Raw genomic sequence first — 24,437 nt, 5'->3', positions numbered from 1 at the left:
TTCCCCTACCCCCAACAAGCTCAAACATCCCAGGTCGACTTCAGGCTGCTGTGCTGTCAGTGAGAATTTTAAGCCAGTGGATCTTAGCTTGCTGGGCTCTCTGGGGGGTGGGATCGGCTGAGCTAGAACACTTGGCTCCCTGGCTTCAGCCCCCTTTCCAGGGGAGTGAACGGTTCTGTCTCCCTGGCATTCCAGGCACCACTGGGGTATGAAAAAAAACTCCTGTAGCTAACTCAGTGTCTGCCCAAACAGCCACCCAGTTTTGTGCTTGAAACCCAGGGCCCTGGTGGCATAGGCACCTGAGGGAATCTCCTGGTCTATGATTTGTGAAGACCATGGGAAAAATGTAAAATGTGGGCCAGAGTGCACTTTTCCTCATGTGACACTCCCTCACGGCTTCCCTTGGCTAGGGGAGAGAGTTCCCTGACCCCCTGTGCTTCCCAGGTGAGGCAACAACCCACCCTGCTTTGACTCACCCTCCATGGGCTGCACCCACTGTCTAACCAATCCCAGTGAGATGAGCTGGGTACCTTAGTTGGAAATGCAGAAATCACCTGCCTTCTGCATTGATCTTGCTGGGAGCTGCAGACTAGAGCTGTTCCTTTTTGGCCATCTTTGAGATATTTTGATATAGGCTTGCAATGCATAATAATCACATTGTGGAGAATGGGGTATCCGTTCCCTCAAGCATTTATTTTTAGTGTTACAAAGAATCCAATTATATTCTTTTAGTTGTTTTAAAACATACAATTAAATTATTATAGACTATAGTCACCCTGTTGTGCTATTAAATACTACATCTTATTCATTCTATTTTTTGTGCTCATTAACCATTGCCTCCTCTTTCCCCAGACCTCCATTATGCTTCCCAGCCTTTGCAAACTTTCCTTCTACTCTCTATCTCCACAAATTCAGTTATTTTGCTTTTTACATTCCACAGATAAATGAGAACATGCAATATTTGTCTTTTGGTGCCTGGCTTATTTTACTTAACATAATGATCTCCAGTTTCATACATGTTGTTGTAAATGACAGAATCTCATTGTTTTATGGCTGAATAGTACTCCATTGTGTATATGTACCACATTTTCTTTATTGATTCATCTTTTGATGGACACTTAGATTGCTTCCAAATCTTGGCTATTGGGAACAGTGCTGCAACTAATGTAGGAGTGCAGATATCTCTTCAGTATACTGATTTTCTTTCTTTCAGGTAGGTATTAGTCTCTTTTCATGCTGTTGATAAAGAGTTGAGTATTCAAGACTCTGCAATTTATAAAAGAAAGAGAGGTTTAATGGACTTACATTTCCAAGTGGCTGGGGAGGCCCCACAATCATGGCAGAAGGGAAGGAGGAGCAAGTCATGTCTTACATGGATGGCAGCAGGCAAAGAGAGAGCTTGTGCAAGGGAACTCTTCTTTAGAAAACCATCAAATCTCATGAGACTCATTCACTATCACACGAACAGCGTGGGAAAGACTTGCCCCCAGGATTCAATTACTTTCACTGGGTCCCTCCCACAACACATGGGAATTCAAGATGAGATATAGGTGGGGACACAGCCAAACCATATAGAGGTATATGCCCAGCAGTGGGATTACTGGGTCATATGGTTGCTGTATTTTTAGTTATTTGAGGAACCTGAATGTAAGTTATTTTAACAGGGGTGAAATGATATCTCATTGTAGTTTTAATTTGCATTTTTTCTGATGATCAATGATGTTGAACAGTTTTTCTCATGTCTGTTTGTCATTTGTATGTCTTCTTTTGAGAAATGTCTATTCAAATATTTTGCCCAACTTTTGATCAGATTATTCAATTTTTCCCTGTAGAATTGTTTGAGCTCCTCGTATATTCTGATTATTCATGCTTTGCCAGTCAGGTAGTTTGTAAATGTTTTCTCCCATTCTTTGGGATGTCTGTTCACTTTGCTGATTGTTTTCTTTGCTGGAGAAAAGCTTTTTAACTTGATGTGATCCTATTTGTTCATGTTTGCTTTGGTTGCCTGTGCATGTGGGATATCGCTCAAAAAGTCCTTGCCCAGACCAGTGTCCTGGAGAGTTTCCCCAATGTTTTCTTGTAGTCGTTTCATAGATTGAGGTTTTAGATTTTAATCTTTAATTCATGTTGATTTGATTTTTGTATATGGTGAAAGATAGTGGTCTAGTTTCATTCTTCTGCATATGGATGTCCAGTTTTTCTAGCACCATTTATTGAAGAGACTGTCTTTTCTTCATCATGTGTTCTTGAAAGCTTTGTCAAAAATGAGTCCACTGTAAATGTGTGGATTTTGTTCTGGGTTTTCTATTCTGTTCCACTGGTCTATGTGTCTGTTTTTATGTCAGCACCATGCCATTTTGATGACTATAGCTCTGTAGTATAATTTAAAGTCAGGTAATGTAACTTCTCCAGTTTTTTTTTTATTTTAGCTTAGATTAGCTTTGGCTATTCTGGGTCTTTTGTGGTTCTTTATAAATTACAGGATTGTTTCTTATATTTCTGTGAAGAATATCGTTGGTATTTTGATAGGGATTACATGGTATCTGTAGATTGCTTTGGTGGCATGGATATCTTAACAATATTGATTCTTCCAGTCCATGAACATAAAATATCTTTTCATTTTTTTGTGACCTCTTCAATATCTTTCATGAGTGTTTTATAGTTTTTATTATAGAGATCTGTCACTTCTTTGGTTAATTCCTAGGTATTTCATTTTATTTGTGGCTATTGTAAATGAGATTACTTTTTATTTTTTTATTTTGTTCACTGTTTGCATATAGAAATGCTACTGATTTCTGTATGTTGATTTTGCATCCTGTCACTATACTGAATTCGTTTATCAGTTCTAAAAGATTTTTAGTGGAGTCTTTAGGTTTTTCCAAATATCAGATCATATATTCTGCAAACAAGGATAATTTGATTTCTTCCTTTCCAACTGGGATGCCCTTTATTTGTTTCTCTTGTCTGATTGCTCTAGTGAGGAATTCCACTACTATCTTGAATAACAGTGGTGAAAATGGGCATCCTTGTGTTTCAGATCTTAGAGGAAAGGCTTTCAGTTTTTCCCCATTCATTATGACACTAGCTGTGGGTCTGTCATGTAGGGCTTTTATTATGTTGGCATATGCTCCTTCTATCCCCATTTTTTTGAAGGATTTTATCTTGAAGGATGTTGAGTTTTATCAAATACTTTTTTTCAGCATCAATCGCAATGATCATATGGTTTATCTTCTTCATTCTGTTAATAAGATGTATCATAGTAATTGATTTGCCTATGTTGAAACATTTTTGTATTTCAGGGGTAAATCCCACTTTGTCATGATGAATGATTTTTTTTTAATGTGTGTTAAATTTGGTTTGCTAGTATTTTATTGAGAATTTTTGCATCAATATTCATCAGAGATGTTGGCCTGTAGTATTCTTTTTTTTTTTTTTTTTTTAATGTGTCTTTGTTAGGTTTTGGTATCAGGGTAATACTCACCTCACAGAATGAGTTTGGAAGTATTCCCTCCTCCTCTAGCTTTAGAATAGTTTGAGGAGGGTTGTTATTAGTTCTTCTTTAAATGTTTGGTAGAATTTAGCAGTGATGCCATCACATCCTGGAATTTTTTTACTGGGAGACCTTTTATTATGGTTTTGATCTCATTACTTGTTATTGGTCTATTCAGGTTTTGGATTTCTTCCTGGCTCAATATTCATAGGTTGTATGTGTCTAGGAATTTGTCCATTTCTTCTAGATTTTCAAATTTATTGCCATACAGGTGCTCATAATAATCACAAATGATCCTTTGAATTTCTGCAGCATCAGTTGTAATGCCTCCTTTTTCATTTCTGATTTTATTTATTTGAGTCTTCTCTCTTTTTTTCTTAGTCTGGCTTAAGATTTGTCAATTATGTTTAACTTATGATTGTTTGCATTGTTTTCTTCATTTTAATTTTCTTTATTTCTGCTCTGATCTTTATTATTTCTTTTCTCCTACTAATTTTGGATTTGGTTTGCTTTTGCTTTTCTAGTTCTTTAGGATGCATCATTAGATTGTTTAATTTTTCTTCTTTTTTGATATAAGCACTTGTAGCTATAAACTTTCCTCTTTACTTCTTTTGCTGTATCCCACAGCTTTTGTTATGTTGTGTTTCTGTTATTCGTTTCAAGAAGTTTTTCATTTATCTTCTTAATTTCTTTATCAACCCACTGGTCATTCAGGAGTATATTGTTTAATTTCCATGTATTTGTATAGTTTCCAAATTTCCTCTTGTTATTGATTTCTAGTTTTTTTTTATTGTGGTTACAGAAGACACTTGATATAATTTCAATTTTTTGAATGTTTTAAGACTAGTTTTGTGACTTAACATATGGTTGATCTTTGAGAATGATCCATATGCTGAGGAAAAGAATGTGTATTTTGCAGCTATTGGATGAAATGTTCTGTAAATACCTATTAGATCCATTTGGTCTATAATGCAGTTTAAATCTGATGTTTCTTTATTAATTTTCTGTCTGGAAGATCTGTTCAGTGTTGAAAATGGGGTATTTAATTCTCTAGTTAATATTGTTTTAGGGCCTATCTTTATTTCTAGTAATATTTGTTTTATATATCTGGGTGCTCCAATGTTGGGTGCATATATATTCAAAATTGTTATATTCTCTTGCTGAATTGACTCCTTTATCATTATATAGTGTCTTTGTCTCTTCTTATAGTTTTTGTCTCTACATCTATTTTGTTTTATATAAGTGTAGCTACTTTTGTTGATTTTTGGTTTCCACTGGCATGGAATATCTTTTTTCATCCCTTTATTTTCAGTCTATGTGTGTCTCTGTAGGTGAAGTGTGCTTCTTGTAGGGAACAGGCCAATGGGTCTTTTTCTTTGTTTTAAATCTGTTCAGTCAGTCTATGTCTTTTTATTGGAGAGTTTGGTCCATTTACATTCAATGTAATTATTGATAAGTAAGGACTTACCTCTGCAGTTTTGTTATGTGTTTTCTTTTTGTTTTGTGTTTTTTTCTTCCTTCTTTCTTTTCTTTCTCTCTTCTCTTTTGAAGATGTTTTTTCTCTGGTGATATGATTTAGTTTCTTGCTTTTTCTTTTTTTTTGGATCTGTTGTATGTTTGTTTTGGTTTGCGGTTACCATAAGGCTTGTAAATACTGTCTTATAACTCATTATTTTAAGCTGATAACAATTTAAAACTGTTTGCATAAAGAAACAAACAAGCAGAAAGAATACTATTAAAAACTCTCCACCTTAACTTTGTCCCCCTTTAAACTTTTGTTATTTCTATTTCTATCTTATTGGACTATTTCTCAAAAAGTTGTTGTAGTTACTATTTTTGATTGGCTTATCATTTAGTCTTTCTACTGAGGATAAGGGTAGTTTATACTGCATAGTTAAAGTGCTATAACACTCTGTGTTTTTCTGTGTACTTACTACTATCTGTGATTTTTGTAATTTCAGGTTATTACTTATTGCTCATTAACATCCTTTTCTTTGTGATTGAAGTACTCCCTTTAGCATATTTTGCGTGATAGGTCTGGTATTGATGAAATCTCTCAGCTTTTGTTAGGAAAAATCTTTATTTCTCTTTCGTGTTTGAAGGCTACTTTTGCTGGATATTATTCTAGGTAAACTTTTTTTTTTTCCAGTACTTGAAATATGTCATGCCACTCTCTCTTGGCCTGTAAGATTTCCACTGAAAAGTCTGCAGTCAGACATATTGGAGCTCCATTGTATATTGTTTCTTTTCTTTTGATTTTAGGCTCCTTTCTTTATCTTTGATCTTTGGGAATTCGATTATTAAATGCCTTGATGTAGTCTTCTTTGGGTTAAATCTGTTTGGTGTTCTATAACCTTCTTGGACTTGGATGTTGATATCTTTCTGTAGGTTTGGAAAGTTTTCTGTTATTATCCCTTTGAATAAGCTTTTTACCCCTATTGCTTTTCCCACTTCCTTTTTAAGGCCAATAAATCTGAGATTAGCCCATTTGAGGCTATTTTCTAGATCCTGTAGGTGTGCTTATTCTTTTTTCTTCTGTCTCCAGTGACTGTGTGTTTTCAAGTAGCTTCTCTTTGAGCTCACCAATTCTTTCTTATGCTTGATCAATTCTTCTAATAAAGGACTATGATGCGTTCTTCAGTATGTCTGTTGCATTTTTCATCTTCAGAATTTCTGCTTGATTCTTTTTTTACTATTTCAATATCTTTGTTAAATTTATCTGATAGAATTCTGAATTCCTTCTCTGTGTTACGTTGACTTTCTTTGAGTTTCCTGAAACAGCTATTTTGAATTATCTCTCTAAAAGGTCACATCTCTGTTTCTCCAGGACTCTGTTTCTCCCTGGTGCCTTATTTGTTCATTTGATGAGGTCATTATTTCCTCGATTTTCTTCATACTTATAGATTTCATCTGGTCTGGGCGTTGAAGAGTTAGGTATTTATTGTAGTCTTTACATTCTGGACTTGTTTGTACCCATCCTTCTTGGGAAGGCTTTCCATATATATATGTATATATATAATTTTTAAAAATCTTTTTTTAAATTTTTTTTGAGACAGAGTTTGGCTGTTGTTGCCCAGGCTGGAGTGAAATGGCGTGATCTCAGCTCACTGCAGCCTCCACCTCCTGGGTTCAAGCGATTCTCCTGCCTCAGCCTCCTGAGTAGCTGGGATTACAGGCATGCACCACCACCCCTGGCTAATTTTGTATTTTTGGTAGAGATGGGGTTTCTCCCTCTTGGTCAGGCTGATCTTGAGCTCCCGACCTCAGGTGATCCACCTGCCTCAGCCTCCCAAAGTACTGGGATTACAGGTGTGAGCCACTGCACCCGGCCTGGCTTTCCAGATATTTTTAAGGACTTGGGTGTTGTGATCTAACCTCTATCTATTTTAGGGGACACTCCACGTCCAGTAACACCATGATTCTTGGAGACTTGTAGAGGTACCACCTTGATGGTCTTGGACAAAATCTGTGAGAATTCTCTGGATTATTGGGCAGATACTCTTGGCCTCTTCCCTTACTTTCTCTCAAGCAAATGGAGTCTCTCTCTCTCTCTCTCTCTCTCTCTCTCTATCTCTCTCTGTTCTGAGCCACCTGAAGCTGGGAGTGGAATGACACAAAGACTCGTATGTCCACCACCACTGTGACTGCACTGGATCAGCCCTGGAGCTAGCATAGCACTGGGTCTTGACCAAGGCCTGCTGTAACCACTCCCTGGCTACCACCTATGTTCACTCAAGCCTGGAGCTCTACAGTCAGCAGTTGACAAAACCAGGCAGGTCTGTGTTTTTTCCTTTAGAGCAGTGAGGTCTATGAGGTTCCAGGCAGGTGCAGAGGTGTCATCCAGGAGCCAGGAACTAGATTTAAAAACCTTAGAGGTCTGCCTGATGTTCTGTTGTACTGTGACTGAGCTGGCACTCAAACCCCTAGACACAGCTTTCCCCACTCTTCCTTCCCCTTTCCAAAGACAAAGAATCCTCACCTGATGGCCAGTGACACCACAGGCCCATGAGGAGTACTGCCAGACTACCGTTAATATTCCCTCGAGGCCCAAGTACTCTTCAGTCAGCTTGTGGTGAATGCTGCCTGACCTGGGACTCACCCTTTAGGTCAGTGAGCTCTCCTCTGTCCCAGGGCAAGTCCAGAAATGCTGTCCAAGAGTCAAATCATGAAACTGGGGACTCAGGAGCCCACTTGGTGCTCTACCTCTTGTGGTCATGCTGGTACCTGAGGTGCAAAACAAAGTCCCTTTTTTTTGGTCTGCTTTTCTCAAGTAGGGGTTCTGTCCCATAGCCACCACAGCTGGTAATGTGCTAGTCTCACCTGGAACCAGCAAATCTCAGAGGCTCACCCAGGACCCTTGATGTAGTACATGGGTATCACTTCTGGTTATTCATGGCCAAGGTCTCTTCAATTAGCAGGTGATGAATGCAGCCGGGGTTGGGTCCTTCCCTTCAAGGTAGCAGGTTCCGTCTGGCCCAGGGTGTGTGTAGTATTGTCAGTCAGGAGCTACAGCCTGCAAATGGGGCCTCAGTACTCTGGCCAGTGCCCTATCCTGCTGTGGCTGAGCTGGTATCCAAGATGCAAGACAAAGTCCTCCTCGCTCTTCCCTCCCCTCTCCTCAGGTGGAAAGGAGGGATCTCTTTTGGAGCTGTGATCTGTGCAGCCTGTGGTTAGGAGAGGGGTGATGTCAACACTCTCTTAGCCACTCTGGCTTGTATCTCAGTAGGTCACCTGCCCCCTAGTTCACTATCTCTGGGCTCAATTCAGTACTAGGACTCACATAGGGGTTGCAGTTCTTGCAGCCTACACTGCCTTTTGAGTTTACTTAGAGCCCCAGAGCACTGTAGCCCTCAGTGGCAAGGCTTGCAGAACTCAAGTTTCAACTGCTGTGATTGGCGATTTGTCTCTGGCTAGGGCCGGTTTAAATGCAGTCCATTGGCCAGTGTCAGCTGAATTTGGTCCAGCTTTTCTTTCGCTACAACAGGACAGCACTGTGTTCAATGTTCCCCAGTTACTGGGCTCTCCCTCTTCCAGCACACTGAAAGGCTCTCTGCACCCTGCCGCCACTGCTGGGGGTTAGCAGTGGGAAAGGGATGGCTTTGGTGATTCAGCACTGTGTTTTCTACACTTCAGTGCCTCTTTCAATGATAGGAAGCTGAAACCAGACACTATGAGTACTCACGTGATTTTTGGTTCTTATGAAGGTGCTCTGTGTGTGTGTGTGTGTGTGTGTTTGTGTGTATGTAGATAGTTGTTAAATTGGTGTCCTTTTGGGGGGGGCGACGGTTGGTGGAGCCTTCTCTCCTGCCATCTTGCTCCACCTGGCTCCATATTGTATTTATTTAAATAAACATTAAACAAACTTCCCCAAATGCTGACATTCATACCACTAAACATAAGTATTTAAAATCCCAACTTCACTGTGGTCTATTGAAGACACTGATTCCTTAGACAGCATTAAAAATCATTTTTTTCTTAATTTTTTTTTGTAGAGATAGGGCCTTGCTATGTTTCCCAGGCTGGTCTTGAACATCTGGCCCCAAGCAATTGCCTGCCTCAGTCTCCCCAAAATACTGGGATTACAGGTGCAAGCCACCATGCCTGGCCAACAAGCATATTTTAAAGAATATATTTTCATCTATAGGTCAGATAAAGCTTTATTAAATGGCAAACATTTTTAACAGTGGAGAAATAAGTTTCAAAAGCAAAAATATTCAGAAGGTCTGCTGTTCAAATAATATTTTTTTCAAAACCCTGTGGAAGAGTATGATAAAATTCATTGAACTGAAAATTCAGTTGAATTCTTATCAACATAAATAACTGGATACAGTGTCCCTTGACACTTGATGTTGGACAATGCATATTTTTCCATTCAAGCATATATTCTACATGGTCATATGTAATACCCCCGCATGTCCCTTCTGTGGAAGGCTGTTTGCTAGCAGCCTATTTTTCTCTTTATTATTGTGGTACAGGGCTCCTTATTTCCCATCACCAGACTGTATGTCTTGGCCAAGAGGTCTCTGATTCAAGTTTATTTTATTATTTTTTTACAATTTTTTATAGTTTTTTTTTTTTATTTCCAAGGTTTTTGGGAACAGGTGGTGTTTGGTTACATTCATAAGTCCTGTAGTGGTGATTTGTGAGATTTTGGTGCACCCATCACCAAAATCTATATCAGTATAGACTGTACCCAATTTGTAGTCTTTTATCCCCCACCTACCTCTGACTCTTTCCCTTGAGTCCCCAAAGTCCATTACATCATTCTTTTGCCTTTGCATTCTCATAGCTTAGCTCCCACTTATAAGTGACAACATACAATGTCTAGTTTTCCATTCCTGAGTTACTTCACTTAGAATAATGGTCTCCAATTCTATTCAGGTTGCTGCGAATGCCATTATTTCATTCCTTTTTTATTTATTTTTTTAATCACTGAATAGTATTCCATGGTATATATACACAACAATATCTTTATCCACTCATTGATTGATGGGCATTTGGGCTTGTTTCATGTTTTTGCTACTGCAAATTGTGCTGCTATAAACATGTGTGTGCAAGTATCTTTTTTTGTGTAATGACTTCCTTTCTTTGGGTAGATACCCAGTAGTGAGATTGCTGGATTGAATGGTAGTTCTACTTTTAGTTCTTTAAGAAATCTCCACACTGTTTTCCATAGTGGCTGTAGTAGTTTACATTCCCACCAGCAGTGTAAAAGTGTTCCCTTTTCACCGCATCCCTGCCAACATCTATTATTTTTTGTTTGTGGCCATTCTTGCAGGAGTAAGGTGGTATAGCATTGTGGTTTGGATTTGCATTTCCCTGATCATTAGTGATGTTGAGCATTTTTTTTCATTTGTTTTTTGGCCATTTGTATAACTTTTGAGAATTGTCTATTCACATCCATTTTTTGATGAGATTATTTCCTTCTTGCTAATTTGTTTGAGTTCCTTTTAGATTCTGGATATTAGTCCTTTGTTGAATGTAGAGATTGTGAAGATTTTCTCCCACTTGCTGAGTTGTCTGTTTACTTTGCTGATTGTTTATTTTGCTGTGCAAAAACTTTTTAGTTTAATTAGGTCCCACCTATTTATCATTGTTTTTGTTGCACTTGCTTTTGGGTTCTTGGTCATGAAGTCTTTGCATAAGCCAATGTTTAGAAGGGTTTGTCTAACGTTCTATAGTTTTTATGGTTTTGGGTCTTAGATTTAAGTCCTTAATCCATTTTGAGCTCAAAAATTTCATATAAGGTGAGAGATGAGGATCTAGTTTTATTCTTCTACATGTGGCTTGCCAATTATCCCAGTACGATTTGTTGAGTAGAGTGTCCTTTCCCCACTTTATGTTTTTGTTTGCTTTGTTGAAGATCAGTTGTCTGTAAGTATTTGGGTTTATTGCTGGGTTCTCTATTCTGTTCTATTGGGCTATGTGCCTATTTTTATAACAGTACCAAGCTGTTTTGGTGACTATAGCTTTATAGTATATTTTGAAATCAGGTAGTGTGATGCCTCCAGATTTGTTCTTTTTGCTTAGTCTTGCTTTCGCTATGCGGGCTCTTTTTTGGTTCCATATGAATTTTAGAATAGTTTTTTTTTTCCTCTAATTCTGTGAAGAATGATGGTGGTATTTTGATGGGGATTGCACTGAATTTGCAGATTGCTTTTGTCAGTATGGTCATTTTCACAATATTGATTCTACCCATTCATGAGCATGGAGTGTGTTTCCATTTGTTCGTGTTGTCTGTGATTTCTTTCAGCAGTGTTTTGTAGTTTTCCTTGTAGAGGTCTTTTGACTCCTTTGTTAGGTGTATTCCTAAGTATTTTATTTTATTTTTTTGCAGCTATTGTAAAAGGGGTTGAGTTCTTGATTTCTTTCACAGGTCAGTCGCCATTGGTGTATAGCAGAGCTACTGATGTGTGTACATTAATTTTGTATCCTGAAACTTTGCTGAAATCATTTATCAGTTCTAGGAGCTTTTTGGAGGGGTCTTTAGGGTTTTCTGGGTATACAAACATATCATCAGCAAAGAGCGACATTTTGGCTTCATTTTTACCAATTTGGATACCCTTTATTTCTTTCTCTTGTCTGATTGCTCTGGCTAGGACTTCCAGAACTGTGTTGAATAGAAGTGGTGAGAGTGAGCATCCTCCTCTTGTTTCACTTTTCAGAGGGAATGCTTTCAACTTTTCCTCATTCAGTGTGATGTTGGCTCTGGGTTTGTCATAGATAACTTTTATGACATTAACATATTTCACTTCTATGCTGATTTTGCTGAATGTTTTAATCATAAAGTGATGCTGGATTTTGTCAAATGCATTTTCTGCATCTATTGAGATGATTATGTGAATTAAAAAAATTCTGTTCATGTGGTGTATCACATTTACTTACTTGTGTATGTGAAACCATCCCTACATCCCCAGTATGAAACCCATTTGATCATGGTGGATTATCTTTTTGATATGCTGTTGGATTCAGTTAGCTATTATTTTGTTAAGGATTTTTGCATCTATATTCATCAGCAACGTTGGTCTGTGGTTTTCTTTTTTTGTTATGTCCTTTCCTGGTTTTGGTGTTAGAAGGATGCTGCCTTCATAGAATAATTTAGGGAGGATTCTTTCTCTATCTTGTGAAGTAGTGTCAATAGGATCGTTACCAATTCTTCTTTGAATGTCTGATAGAATGCAGCTGTGAATCCATCTGGTCCTGGACTTTTTTTGTTGGCAATTGTTTTGTTATCATTTCAATCTCACTGCTTGCTATTGATCTGTTCAGGGTTTCTACTTTTTTCTGGTTTAAGCTAGGAGGATTGTATATTTCCAGAAATTTATCCATCTCCTCTAGGTTTTATAGTTTATGTGCATAAAGTTGTTCATAGTAGTCTTCATGGCGTTTTGTATTTCTGTGGTGTCAGTTGCAGTATCTCCCACTTTGCTTCTAATTGAGCTTATTTGGTTCTTCTCTCTTCTTTTCTTGGTTAATCTTGCTAATGGTCTATTATTATTTTTGTTTTCAAAGAACCAGCTTTTCATTTCACTTATCCTTTGTATTTTTTTTTGTTTGTTTCAATTTCATTTAGTTCTTCTCTCATCTAGGCTTTTCCTTTTATTCTGCTGGGCTTGGATTTGGTTGGTTCTTGTTTCTCTAGTTCCTTGAGTTGTGACCTTAGATTGTCTTTTGTGCTCTTTCAGACTTTTTGATGTAGGCCTTTAAGGTTATGAACTTTCCTCTTAGCACCACCTTTGCTGTATTTTATAGATTTTGATAGATTGTGTCACTATTAAGATCATTCAGGGGCAGATTATTTAATTTCCATGTATTTTCATGGTTTTGAGGGTTCCTTTTGGAGTTAATTTCCAATTTTATTCCACTGTGGTCAGAGAGGGCAAGTGATATAATTTCAGGTTTCTTAAATTCATTGAGACTTATTTTGTGGCCTATTATATGGTCTATTTTGGAGAATATTCCATGCAGTGATGAATAGAATGTATATTTTGTGTTTTTTGGTTGAACGTTTGGTATATATCTGTTAAGTCCATTTATTCTAGGTTGTGGTTTAAATCCATTGTTTCCTTGGTGACTTTCTGTCTTGATGATCTGTCAAGAGCTGTCAGTGGAGTATTGAAGTCTCCCACTATTACTGTGTTGTTGTCTCTCTCATTTCTTAGGTGTAGTAGTAATTATTTTATAAATTTGGGAGGTCCAGTGTTAGGTGCATGTATATGTAGGACTGTGATAGTTTCCTGTTGGACAAGGCCTTTTATCATTATATAATGACCCTCTTTGTCTTTTTTAACTGGTATTGCTTTAAAGTTTGTTTTGTGTGATATAAGAATAGCTACTCCTGCTTGCTTTTGGTGTCCTTTTGTGTGGAATGTCTTTTTCTACTCTTTTATCTTAAGTTTATGTGATTCCTTATGTGTTAGGTGAGTCTCCTGAAGGCAGCAGATACTTGGTTTGTGGATTCTTATCCATTCTGCCATCCTGTATCTTTTAAGTGGAGCATTTAAGCCATTTACATTCAATGTTAGTATTGAGATGTGAGGTACTATTCTATTCATCATGCTATTTGTTGCCTGAATACCTGTTTTTTTTTTTTTTCAAAGTTTATTGTGTTGTTATTTTATAGGTCCTGTGAGATTTATGCCTTAAGGAGGTTCTGTTTTGATGTGTATTTCGAGAATCTGTTTCAAGATTTAGAGCTCCTTTTACCAGTTCTTGTAGTACTGGCTTCGTAGTGGTGTATTGTCTCATAATTTGTTTGTCTAAAACAGACTGTATCTTTCCTTCATTTATGAAGTTTAGTTTTACTGGATGTGAAATTCTTGGTTGATAAATTGGATGTGAAATTCTAAGGAGGCTGAAGATAGGGCCCCAATCCCTTCTAGCTTGTAGTGTTTTTGCTGAGAAATCTGCTGTTAATCTTACGGGTTTTCCTTTATAGGTTACCTTGTGCTTTTGCCTCACAATTCTTAATATTCTTTCTTCCATCTTGACTTTAGATAACCTGATGGCTATGTGCCTAGGTGATGATCTTTTTGTGATGAATTTCCCAGAAGTTATTTGAGCTTCTTGTATTTGGATGTCTAGATCTCTAGCAAGGCTGAGGAAGTTTTCCTTGATTATTCCTCTCAAATATGTTTCCCCAACTTTTAGATTTCTCTTCTTTCTCAGGAATGCCAATTATTCTTAGATTTGGTCATTTAACATATCCCAAACTTCTTGGAGGCTTTATTCATTGTTTTTTAAATTCCTTTTTCTTTGTCTTTGAGCTCTGAAGTTCTTTCTTCTGCTTGTTTGATTCTATTGCTGAGGTTTTCCAGTGCATTTTCCATTTCTATAAGTGTGCCCTTGCTTTCCAGAAATTGTGATTGTTTTTATTTACTGTATCTATTTCACTGAAGATTTCTCCCCTCATATCTTGTATCAGTTTTTTGATTTCATTAAATTGGACTTCACCTTTCTCTGGTGCTTCCTTGATTAGCTTAATAATCAATCTTTTGAATTCTTTTTCTGGCAAATCAGGGATTTCTCCTTGGTTTGGATCCATTGCTGGTGAGCTAGTGTGATTTTTTGAGTGTGGTAAAGAGCCTTGCTTTATCATATTACCAGAATTGTTTTTCTGCTTCCTTCTCATTTGGGTAGCCTATGTTAGAAGGAAGATCTGGAGCTCAAGGCTGCTGTTAAGATTCTTTTGTCCCATGGGGTGTCCTTTGATGTTGTATTCTCCCCCTTTTCCTAGGGATGTGGCTTCTTATGCACTGAACTGTAGTTATTGTTATTTCTCTTTTGGGTCTAGTCACCCAATGTGGTTACCAGGTTCCAGGCTGGTACTGGGGATTGTCTGTCACAGCACAGAGTCTTGTGATGTGAACCATCTTCCAGTCTCTCAGTCATGGATAGAAGCACCTGCTCTGGTGGAGGTGGCAGAGGAGTGAAATGGACTCTGTGAGGGTCCTTAGTTGTATTATTGTTGCTTATTGCACTAGTTTTGTGCTGGTTGGCCTCCTGCCAGGAGGTAGCACTTTCAAGAGAGCCTCAGTTGTGGTAGTATAGGTAGGATCATGCAGTGGGTGGGGCCCTAGAACTCCCAAGAGAATATGACTTTTGTCTTCAGCTAACAGGGTGGGTAGAGAAAGACCATCGGTTGGGGGCAGGGTTAGGCATGTCTGAGCTCAGATTCTCCTTGGGTGGGGCTTGTTGCAGCTGCTGTAGGGGATGGGGTATTGTTCCCAGGTCAATGGAGTTATGTTCCCAGGAGGATTATGGTCACCTCTGCTGTGTCATGCAGGTCACCAGGGAAGTGGAAGAAAGCTGGCAGTTACTAGCCTCACTCAGCTTTTGTGCAACCCGCGTTCTAAGATACTTTGCATTTGGTTAGAATTGTTACGAAGTTCAGCTGGAGGATTCCTTCTCCTTGTATTTTTCCAGTTTCTCTGGTAGCCCTCCCCAAGGACTCCTGTGAGACAAAGTCAGACATGCCTTCTCTGGGGACTAAAAGAGTCCACAGGACTCTTCTCCCTGCTTCCTCTACTCCTGTATTTCACTTGGCTCTCTAAATGATCTCAGCTCCAGGTAAGGTCAAATCCTTCTCCTGTGATCTGGACCTTAAGATTCTTCAGTGAGGGTGTGTGATCGAGATCCCCCTTTCCCACTTTCCCACTTTGGGCACTCACAGTATTTCGGCTGTCTCCCGGGTCCTGCAGGAGCAATCCACTCCCTTCAAGGGGTCTGCGGATTCTCTCAGCTTTCCTGCAGTAGCTCTTGAAGCAAAAGTTCGTGATGTGAGTCTCCACATGCTGTTCTGTCGGTCTGAATAGGAGCTGCGATTTAGTCCTGCCTGTTATCTGCCATTTTTTTCTCCTCTGATTCGAGTTAACTTTCTCAGCAACACTAGTATCCCAGATTCCTGTGAAGTGGATCTTGAATTCATAGCAGCTTTTGTTTTTATGTAAAAGTGGACTGGCTAAACAATCTCATATTCCATATATTCTTCTGTCATTTTTTACAATGACAACATCTGTTCCCATATGTCATATGTCCAGCTGCATGACTGGCATCCCCTTCAGAAGGATGTGGCTGGTCCCACTGTCTCTGCAGCACTGCAGACAGCACAACACTGAGGTGGCCATCACACAGAGACCACTGACTCTGCGGTCCTTGATTTTTTATCTGTCTCTATAGATTTGCCTTTTCTAGAATGTCATGTAGTTGGAACCATACAGTATGTAGCCTTCTCAAATTGGCTCCTTTCATTTAGCAATATGCTTTTAAGGGTTCCTTTTGCTTTTGTTGGCATTTGGTGGCAGAAACAGGCCAAGGATACACCTGATGAGAGACTCAGGGTTTTCTCCCTCTTGAAATTTCCTCCAGGCATTGTTTTTGGAAGACATTTGAATAGTTTTCAAGAGGAACCCAAACAACATGGGAGAATAAGCAGACGATTGTGCCAGCCGGCTGGATGTGTCTGGCTAAATTCTGAATAACAGCTCTGGTATATTGTTAAAGTAATTGTCCCTAGTGAATCATGCCTCCCAGTATCTGTGTCTTTTTATGGTTCTTTCCACACTGACACTTGACCAAGTGACTTGCTTTGGCCGTTGAAACATTAGTACATGAGATACAAACAGAATCTTAAAAAGCCCTTGTGCATAGGAATTGTCCTCTTTTACTCCTGGGAACTCTTGGGACACATATGAAAAAAGACCAGGCTGGCCACCTTGAGGATGAGAAACCACGCTAAGAGAGAGGCTCAGCTAACAGAGAGCACCAAGTGCCACACATATGAATGAGGCCGTCTTAGACCACCCAGCCCCAGCTGAGCTATTGGATAAATATTGTCATATGGTTGACCCAGGAGAGTCCAGCAGAAGAAGTACTCAGCTGAGTCCAGACCAAATTCTTCATCCCTAATATTTGTAAGAATTATAAAATGATTATTTTACACCACTAAGTTTTGAGGTGGTTTATTACATAGCAATAAATAATCACTACAATAATGATCTTAATTTGAGTTACCTGTTATGGACCATCAGCTAAAACTGACCTGCCTGTACATGTGTTGACAGGATCTAAGTATAGAGAAACTAAACACACTGAGGGTACAAAAAATTTACATTCTTTTGAACTTAAGAAATATTCTTAAAGACATTTCACTTTTTTGAACTCTAAAAACATCTTCCTGTTAATTTCTTTTGCAGCTCATTGGTCACTTAAGTCTGTTTCTCCTCCCCACCTTGAAGTAATTTTCTTGTTGAAAACCCTCTTCCTTGGAAGCTGGTGATAGTGCTAACTTTCTTTAGTGTTAAATTGGTTTGCCCAGAGGTGGCAGGCAGCATCATGTGCATGCTCACCTATATGGTACTGACTTTGTGTCTATGACAAGGTTATTTGTTTGTACCAACCTTTTATTTTTCAAATCTACATCCTTTGCATACTGCCATCTTAAGTCTGATTATAATCATTTGTTGATATTGTCTATCTGTTTCCAACTAAGGGCAGAAGTGCTACAAAGTGATAAAAAGAGCACACCCTGGGGTCAGACTTCATGGGTTTTTATTGAAGTTCCCCTACTTACTGTGTGGCCTTGAAAAAATTACTTTACTTTATTGTGCTTTAGTTTCCCACTCTGTAAAATGAGCATATAACCCGTCTCATAAGGCTTAGAAGTTTAAAATGATGTAATTGACACAAGGCACTTATAATGGTGCCTAGCACATATTCTCCACCAGTGTTTGCTGTTATTATATAAAGGGACAAGGTCTCAGAGCCTGAAGGCAGCTTGAAGCCAGGCCTCTCTTCGAGAAAACTTTTAGAAATTAGACTGACTTTAATAAGACCCGACCGTGGACAAAATCCTCTGTTAAGGGTACAAAAACATACCTTTCTAAGGGAGCATGACCACCTGACATTCTGCTCCTATGCCGAGGCCCTTGTAATATTATTCAGTAAATATGTCCTTATTATAAATTGTTTGCTGTGTGCCTGCTATGAATAATATGGAAAATCACTGTACATCATTATTTTTCTTAAGGAGCTTCTGGGAAAAATTAAATAACTAACAAAGACAGAAGTACAGGATATGTTACAGGTCAATCTATGCTAAGTGCTAAGTGACAGTAAGTGTTGTAGAAGTTCAGAGAAAGGAGAGATCCTTGAGACTAAAGGAGGAAAGGTAGGCTTCCTAGAAGAACTAAAGGTTGAGTTGGGCCTTAAGGATTTATTAGGTAGAAAGGAGAAGGAAGTCATTACAGGCATGGGGTACATCTTAAGCAAAGCCAAAGAGGCTGATGTAGTTAAGTGAATTCAGATAACTGATGAGATCAGTAAGGCTATCTTAATGATCCTCTTAATGATCAACTTGCAGTGTTTGAGTTTTCTCCATAATTAAACTCCCCTTTGTTTTTTTCTTCTTCTTCCCTTACTCCAGCACAACTGGTTCTGCACAGATCCTCTGTCTAACAAGACAGCATTGTGGAAATTTATTTGGCCTGACAGGTAGAAAGGTTGATCAGCTCAAGTCCAAGCTCCCAAAAGGATGTTACAAAGTTCCTATCTGGCTGTCAATGTTCTGTGTATATTGAAGCATGCATTTGTAGTTCATTGTATAAAATAAAATGAAGAAAAAGAAAGAGCGTGGTTTCTGTAAGAAGTTTGGAGCTTTGGAGAAGAAAGGGATGGCTTCTGTAAGCAGTCTGTGGCAGAAATCAGGTTCTAAAGCTGATTAAATCTCTAGGATTTGTAAGAGACAATTTTGAGCAATGAAAGGCAAATTATCTTTTACACAGCCATGTGCTCCAAAGAGCAGGGAAATTAGGTAGGAGAGGAAAGAGGTGGAGAAAAAAAATATCCCAACAGGAAAGCAAAATCACAGGGCGTCATCTATAGACATTCTGGAGCATCCATCCTAAGTAAACATATAGAATTGTGATGTGGTGGACATGTTTCTTTATTCATCTGAAACAGAGTGAAAGCAGAGGAGACTCACATGGAGCCGAAAGCAGTTATTCCTCTGTACAAAAAAGATGCAGGGCAAGTACTTCGGAGGTTCTGAATTCTAAGTGAATGAATACTAAGAAAACCACTCATCACTTTCTTGAGGTTTCGAAGAATGTGGAGCAATAGGAATGGACTAGTCACAAAGCAGCACAAAAATGTAACTTTCTTTCTCTCCCTCCTTCCTTCCTTCCTTCCTTCCTTCCTTCCTTCCTTCCTTCCTTCCTTCCTTCCTTCCTTCCTTCCTTCCTTCCTTCTTTCTCTCTTCCGTTCTCTCGTTCTCTCGTTCTTTCTTTCTTTCTTTCTTTCTTTCTTTCTTTCTTTCTTTCTTTCTTTCTTTCTTTCTTTCTTTCTTTCTTTCTTTTCTTTCTTTCTTTCATTACAGAGCTTCTTTGTTCTGAGCCCTCACACCCACGTGGTGATTTTTCCAGCAATTACTATAATTGTCATTATGTCAGACTACCTAGTCTTTTGGCCACTGTGTATTCACTTGCTTCTGAGGCCCATAGATGTTGCTAGGCCCTCCTCCAGTGAGGAGGTCCCTGTACTTTAGCTCATTAATCTCCTCTTCTCTCACTGGTTGGCTTAGGAACCCTCTTTTGCTTTCTCTATATCCTGCAGGAGAAGGGTGTGCAAACCCCTGTGAGACCACTCTCAAGCCCACCTGTCTTGTCTCCTCCTTCAGTCCTAACTACTCAATAGTGGTTGATTTTTTCCTCCAAGGAATTTTGGTTCTATCTGGAGACATATTTGTTGTCATAACTGGGATGGTGCTATTGGCATCTTGTGCGTAGGGGCCAGGGATGCTGCTCAACATCCTACAATGCACAGGACAGCCCCTCAATGTCAAGAATACTGAGGTGGAGAAACTCTGGTCTGTGCTGACAATACAAATGACTGAGAAGGGAAAGCCTATTGAGTGACTTTTTAAAATGTTACTCTACTGCTTTTATGTTGAACGTGTGACTTGCTACGGAGGGACCAAAGTCTAGCAGAGAGAGTCACTCATGTAAACAAATAAGTGAGGTGGTGTGTTATAGGTGCTGACATTTAATATATATGTATGCAGTTTTTTCAAAAAGGTAATTCTTCACTGTAGCCTTTAAACTTATAAAACTATTAGTAATGCATGATCAGCTTGTATTGAAACTTTTCAATTTAACAAATATTATACCACAAGTGTTATCTGTGTTCTAAGTATTATCCATCAACTCCTGCTTGCCTAAAAGTTTGCTCATAAAGCCACATTCAGGCAGTACTGTCCACTTAGTGGGAACCTTCTGAATTGTAGGCATAATGCCTAGAAAGAACTAATCAGCCTTAGGAGTGTTGGGCTTGGAAAACCCAAATGTATAATGTGATGGCAAATGTTGTGGCTAAAGGAAACTTAAAATTCATCCTCCAAACTGGGACAAGTTGAGAGTAAATGGACTACTATTAATAACCATGTTAGGACAATAGGTATACACTAGTACTGTCCACAGAAAATCTAAATCATAGCACTTTTGAAGATGACTACCAATTAATGTCTAAAAATTCCTCGTGTAAGTGGCTAACAGTTTAAGAAGTATCTCTTTCTAGAAGGAGTTGCGTTTCCACATGGCGTTTTGGGAGATCAAGAGCAGTTAAGGTCTAAAATAACATAGCTGTGACAATGGAATTTATTTATTTATTATTATTTATATATTTCCACAAGTTATTGGATTACAGGTGGTATTTGGTTATGTAAGTAAGTTCTTTAGTGGTGATTTGTCAGATTTTGGTGCAAGTATCAGCTAAGCAGTATACACTGCCCCATATTTGTAGATTTTATCTCTCGCACCCCTCCCACTCTTGCCCCCAAGTCCCCAAAGTCCATTGTATTGTTCTTATGCCTTTGGGTCCTCATAGCTTAGCTCCCTCATATCAATGAGAACATATGATGTTTGGTTTTTCATTCCTGAGTTACTTCACTTAGAATAAGTCTCCGGTCTCGTCTAGGTCTCTGAAAATGCTGTTAATCCATTCCTTTTTATGGCTACATAGAATTCCATCATATATATATATGGATATATATATAAAAAATAGTTTATTCACTGTGAGATTGATGGGCATTTGGGTTTGTCCCATGATTCTGCAGTTGTGAATTGTGAATTGTGCTGTTACAAACATGTGTATGCAATATCTTTTTCGAATAATGACTTATTTTCCTCTGGGTAGATACCTGGTAGTGGGACTGCTGGATCAAATGGTAGTTCTACTTTTGGTCCTTTAAGGAATCTCCACACTGTTTTCCATAGTGGCTGTACCAGTCTACATTCCCACCAGCAGTGTAGAAGTGTTCCCTGATCACTGCATTCACACCAACATCTACTGTTTTTTTATTTTTTTGATTATGGCCATTCTTGCAGGAGTAAGGTGGTATCACATTGTGGTTTTGATTTGCATTTCCCTGATCATTAGTGATGCTGAGCATTTTTTTATATGCTTGTTGGCTATTTGTATATCTTCTTTTGAGAATTGTCTATTCATGTTCTCAGTCCACTTTTTGACGGGATTGTTTATTTTTTTTCTTACTGATTTGTTTGAGTTTGTTGTAGATTCTGGATGTTAGTCCTTTGTAAGATGTATAGATTGTGAAGATTTTCTCCCATTCGGTGAGTTGTCTGTTTACTCCGCTGACTGTTGCTTTTGCCATGCAAAAGTTCTTTTTTTTTTATGATTTAATATTTCTTCTTTTTTTAAATTATTTTTTATTTTTTATTTTTAAAATTTATTTATTATTATTATACTTTAAGTTGTAGGGTACATGTGCATAACGTGCAGGTTTGTTACATATGTATACTTGTGCCATGTTGCTGTGCTGCACCCATCAACTCGTCATTTACATCAGGTATAACTCCCAATGCAATCCCTCCCCCCTCCCCCCTCCCCATGATAGGCCCTGGTGTGTGATGTTCCCCATCCTGAGTCCAAGTGATCTCATTGTTCAGTTCCCACCTATGAGTGAGAACATGCGGTGTTTGGTTTTCTGTTCTTGTGATAGTTTGCTAAGAATGATGGTTTCCAGCTGCATCCATGTCCCTACAAAGGACACAAAGTCATCCTTTTTGATGGCTGCATAGTATTCCATGGTGTATATGTGCCACATTTTCTTAATCCAATCTGTCACTGATGGACATTTGGGTTGATTCCAAGTCTTTGCTATTGTGAATAGTGCTGCAATAAACATACATGTGCATGTGTCTTTATAGCAGCATAATTTATAATCCTTTGGGTATATACCCAGTAATGGGATGGCTGGGTCATATGGTACATCTAGTTCTAGATCCTTGAGGAATCGCCATACGGTTTTCCATAATGGTTGAACTAGTTTACAATCCCACCAACAGTGTAAAAGTGTTCCTATTTCTCCACATCCTCTCCAGCACCTGTTGTTGCCTGACTTTTTAATGATCGCCATTCTAACTGGTGTGAGATGGTATCTCATTGTGGTTTTGATTTGCATTTCTCTGATGGCCAGTGATGATGAGCATTTTTTCATGTGTCTGTTGGCTGTATGCATGTCTTCTTTTGAGAAATGTCTGTTCATATCCTTTGCCCACTTTTTGATGGGGTTGTTTGTTTTTTTCTTGTAAATTTGTTTGAGTTCTTTGTAGGTTCTGGATATTAGCCCTTTGTCAGATGAGTAGATTGCAAAAATTTTCTCCCATTCTGTAGGTTACCTGTTCACTCTGATGGTAGTTTCTTTTGCTGTGCAGAAGCTCTTTAGTTTAATGAGATCCCATTTGTCAATTTTGGCTTTTGCTGCCGTTGCTTTTGGTGTTTTAGACATGAAGTCTTTGCCCATGCCTATGTCCTGAATGGTACTACCTAGGTTTTCCTCTAGGATTTTTATGGTATTAGGTCTAACATTTAAGTCTCTAATCCATCTTGAATTAATTTTCGTATAAGGAGTAAGGAAAGGATCCAGTTTCAGCTTTCTACTTATGGCTAGCCAATTTTCCCAGCACCATTTATTAAATAGGGAATCCTTTCCCCATTTCTTGTTTCTCTCAGGTTTGTCAAAGATCAGATGGCTGTAGATGTGTGGTATTATTTCTGAGGACTCTGTTCTGTTCCATTGGTCTATATCTCTGTTTTGGTACCAGTACCATGCTGTTTTGGTTACTGTAGCCTTGTAGTATAGTTTGAAGTCAGGTAGCGTGATGCCTCCAGCTTTGTTCTTTTGACTTAGGATTGTCTTGGAGATGCGGGCTCTTTTTTGGTTCCATATGAACTTTAAAGCAGCTTTTTCCAATTCTGTGAAGAAACTCATTGGTAGCTTGATGGGGATGGCATTGAATCTATAAATAACCTTGGGCAGTATGGCCATTTTCACGATATTGATTCTTCCTATCCATGAGCATGGTATGTTCTTCCATTTGTTTGTGTCCTCTTTTATTTCACTGAGCAGTGGTTTGTAGTTCTCCTTGAAGAGGTCCTTTACATCCCTTGTAAGTTGGATTCCTAGGTATTTTATTCTCTTTGAAGCAATTGTGAATGGAAGTTCATTCATGATTTGGCTCTCTGTTTGTCTGTTACTGGTGTATAAGAATGCTTGTGATTTTTGCACATTAATTTTGTATCCTGAGACTTTGCTGAAGTTGCTTATCAGCTTAAGGAGATTTTGGGCTGAGACAATGGGGTTTTCTAAATATACAATCATGTCATCTGCAAACAGGGACAGTTTGACTTCTTCTTTTTTAACTGAATACCCTTGATTTCTTTCTCTTGCCTAATTGCCCTAGCCAGAACTTCCAACACTATGTTGAATAGGAGTGGTGAGAGAGGGCATCCCTGTCTTGTGCCAGTTTTCAAAGGGAATTTTTCCAGTTTTTGCCCATTCAGTATGATATTGGCTGTGGGTTTGTCATAAATAGCTCTTATGATTTTGAGGTACGTTCCATCAATACCGAATTTATTGAGCGTTTTTAGCATGGAGGGCTGTTGAATTTTGTCAAAAGCCTTTTCTGCATCTATTGAGATAATCATGTGGTTCTTGTCTTTGGTTCTGTTTATATGCTGGATTATGTTTATTGATTTGCGAATGTTGAACCAGCCTTGCATCCCAGGGATGAAGCCCACTTGATCATGGTGGATAAGCTTTTTGATGTGTTGCTGAATCCGGTTTGCCAGTATTTTATTGAGGATTTTTGCATCGATGTTCATCAGGGATATTGGTCTAAAATTCTCTTTTTTTGTTGTGTCTCTGCCAGGCTTTGGTATCAGGATGATGTTGGCCTCATAAAATGAGTTAGGGAGGATTCCCTGTTTTTCTATTGATTGGAATAGTTTCAGAAGGAATGGTACCAACTCCTCCTTGTACCTCTGGTAGAATTCAGCTGTGAATCCATCTGGTCCTGGACTTTTTTTGGTTGGTAGGCTATTAATTATTGCCTCAATTTCAGAGCCTTCTATTGGTCTACTCAGGGATTCA

General features: G+C 38.6%; 1 long non-coding RNA gene and 1 pseudogene across 1 annotated transcript in view; one reads left to right on the top strand and one right to left on the bottom strand.

Moving 5' to 3' along the window:
• Positions 1 to 24,437, top strand: part of LOC114674886 (uncharacterized) — a 298,888-nt gene that overhangs the window by 59,973 nt on the left and 214,478 nt on the right. The window lies entirely within an intron of this gene.
• LOC100424855 (SPRY domain-containing protein 7-like) lies at positions 9,205 to 16,116 on the bottom strand (annotated as a pseudogene).

Source organism: Macaca mulatta, chromosome X (assembly GCF_049350105.2).
Source record: "Macaca mulatta isolate MMU2019108-1 chromosome X, T2T-MMU8v2.0, whole genome shotgun sequence".
Lineage (NCBI taxonomy): Eukaryota > Metazoa > Chordata > Mammalia > Primates > Cercopithecidae > Macaca > Macaca mulatta.
This window is presented reverse-complemented; position numbering and strand designations above follow the sequence as displayed.